Below are 3,544 nucleotides of genomic sequence, written 5' to 3' on the forward strand. Positions count from 1 at the left end.
GTATAATTGCTCACGTGTCATTTACTGACTCTTTCTATCTGCTGTAATAACTCACACATGTATCACTCACATACACACTTTTCTTTGTATGACGGCCTGTCTTTGATTATGTTCTTATATGTCGCATTCACACTCACACACAGACATACATCTTTAACGCTACAATAAATATCTCTGTTATTCATCTAATACGGTTGTGGTCTTTCATTACTGGTCATCTATGTTATCGTCGCATAACATATCATCTATATCATCCATCGATATATTATTGTGTGTTCGACCGTGTGACTCGTTTCAATAAAAGGAGTCCTCTGTTTTTCCATTCGTCACCATATCTCCTTTTTGAGTTCGCACGGTCGTCCCTTACATATATATATAAATATGCAAATATCATCATCATATAATGCCTGTTGTCTATACTGGCATAGGTTGGATGGTTTGACCAGAGCTGGCAAGCTGCACCAGACTCCATCTGATTTGGCATGGTTTTTACAACTGGATGCCCTTCCTAATATCAACCACTTTACAGAGTGCACTGCCACGAGTGCTTTACATCATTGGGACTGGTCTTAGCACTTCTGCTGTGAAGTATGGGTCTTCTTGAGTACAGTAAAGTGCCAGGCATCTCAGTCCTTTGTTATCTTGCCTGAAATGATCGGCGTCTTCAGTATTTCATCCCATATCTTCCTGGATTTCCCACTTTCAGATGTTCCATCCACTTTGAGAGGTTGGTACTTCTTTATGGAGCTGTTGGCATCCATCTGCATCGCATGACCAAACCAGTAGTCTTCTCTCTTGCACACAGCAACCAATTCTGCTTATGCCTAACTTCCCTCTCAGAACACTGACACTCTGTCGAACATGTACATTTACATTACACATCCAGCGGAACATACTAGCCTCATTCCTTTCTAATTTGTGTATGTCCTTGGCATTCAGGGTCCACATCACACTACCAAGTAGAATTGCTGTCTGGATACATGCATCATACAATCTTCCTTTCATTCAGAGAGAGAAACCTTTTGTGGACAACAGAGGTAACAACTCTGAATTTCCTCCATCCTACCCTACTACTAATTTGGTTCCCTAGGTAGCAGAAATTATCTACTACCTCTAATGAGCTACCAGGGCATTTGAAAGTATCAATTTCCCAGGTCTCTAAAGTTTTTACAGATCCAGTGCATTATCCACATATGAAAACTATCTTCTCTGATAACCATCCTATTAATCCAGTGCAACTCTTGTGTGTCCATAGCTTACACTGGGTATATATATGCATACACACATACAGAATTGGTTGAGGCAGATTATCCTCTTTAGTACACACTCTTAAAATAATGAAAATATATGTATATAATCACATATTACCTATAGTGCAATAAACCAAGGATCCTACAATTTCAGGATTTTCATGCCAGCCTTCTTTAACAACTTGGACAAGACCTAAAATAACAAATACAATATCAATATATAGATCAACATAATGAATAGAGAATCAAGAATAGCTTTAAAACCCTTTTTTGAAATAGGCAAGGTTATAATGTATATAACATTAGATAAAATTGCATCTGAAGCTGATATTGAGAATATGCTGGAAAAAATACTACATGAATTAAAAAGTAAAGTTATCCATTTCAGTTTGTAGCATTGTTAAATTTTAGAGGTCCAGAATCTATAATATCACTAATAAGTATTTTAATGCTTTTTCTTACTCATTATCTCACACGAACTCTTTGGATTTAGCTGATAAAAGTGGTTCAGTTTTCTCAGCATGTGTCGGACTAAACCTATAATTTGTTAAGCATAATATCTTTTTAATGTTCTCATTCGATCATAGTTTCATTATTAGCTCATGAGATGAAGGAATTCTCTTTTCAGATATATTCATTCTCAGAAAAGTCAGATTTGCTTTGGAGAATGGCTTTTCTTTGTTTGTAGAGAATTTTACCTAAGTTAATCAGAATGATACCTTAGTTAATCATTCTTTATTTATTAACTTTGATTCAGTGTGAAGTGCAGAGTGAAGATATCTTGATATACTTTTACTACCCCATTCGTTTTTTTTTTACAGTTCCCATGCAGTTCTGAAACACACCTATTAAATCTTTAAGACCTATCTAATGTTTGCCTACTAAGTACAGATCATAGATTGTATCAATAGCAAAAATATATCGTGCATCCTGAGCTAAATACATTTGCCAATATGCATGCTTTAAATGAAGCACTAAGAAAAATTTGTATCTCTCGTGCCACAGAAAATTGAATCGATTGATGGCACGGGAAAGAATATGTGCATTTTAATCTGCCTTGTAATTAGCAGATACGAAAAGACCCACTTCATTTTCTTATACTGATCACAGGTGAGGCACAAGCTTCAGGATGACACCTTCAATTAAAATCCCTAACTTTACATCTGATGATAAGTCAGTAATAAAAACGAGTTTGTTGATTCTGTCTGGATTTTCTTTCTTTCTATTCAACAATCACGACATAAAAGAAACTGTCAAAAACCGAACATTTACACAAGAATCATAGCGGTAGGGAAAAACTAAAATTCCCAAGGAAGATGTTCCTGTAATAACAAATCTATTGTACATTTATTCAAGGTCGTTTATCAAATCGAGATATTACGATAAAATTTACTTATTTGTGTCCTTGTTAATAGGCGAGAAATATTTACGTTTATCTTAAAATTCGTTAAATAGATTTTTAAGAATGCTAGTGCTCATGTAAAGATACTTTTTAATTTTACAAAAAAGAAATATTTGAATGATATTAACATTTAAGTAACGACAAGACCTTAAAAGAATGAGGAAAATATACTAATATTTCAAAGAAGACGACTAGTTTCCTTTGTATGCAACGATCTTAACTTACTTTTGCCCTTGAAGATACGGGTCCAACCTCCAATGACAGGACGCGACATTTTGAATCTGCAAAATGTAAACAGGAACCGGAATTAAATATCACGTGATCAACAACACATTTCACTCTCTGTTTTGGTGTCTTTTTCTTAATGTTTAGTAAAGTTTATATGCCAACAGAATGTGACAGTCCTATAAAGGAAGATGTTTCTGTTGTTTTACCCCCAGGAAAACATCTTTTCCAGCTATCGACTTCTGACGTAATTTAGTTTGGTGAACTAAATACATGAGAATTGACAAACGAAATGCAGAAAAATATAAAATACCCGATTGAATTTTTTTTTTAAATGGGCTATTTTTCATTATAAAACGTAATTTGGAGGCTGTGTTGCGGTTAGATTTTTTTTGCGTCATTGGTGTACACACATACACACACACACACATGTAAAAATATGTGACACTTATTCAGTAGCCATGATAAAACTCTGAGTTTCGGATGCCAGGGTGGGAGCCCACGCCAACATCTCTTCAGTTATCCGGCCAATTAAAAATTCCTCGGAGTTTTATCATGGCTACTGAATAAGTGTCACATATTTTTACAGATAAATTCCTCTATTTGCATAATATCGAGGTCTCTTTCTTTCTTTTGTTGTCCTTCCTGTCAAATATATATATATATA

This window comes from Octopus bimaculoides, chromosome 4 (assembly GCF_001194135.2).
Source record: "Octopus bimaculoides isolate UCB-OBI-ISO-001 chromosome 4, ASM119413v2, whole genome shotgun sequence".
Classification (NCBI taxonomy): domain Eukaryota; kingdom Metazoa; phylum Mollusca; class Cephalopoda; order Octopoda; family Octopodidae; genus Octopus; species Octopus bimaculoides.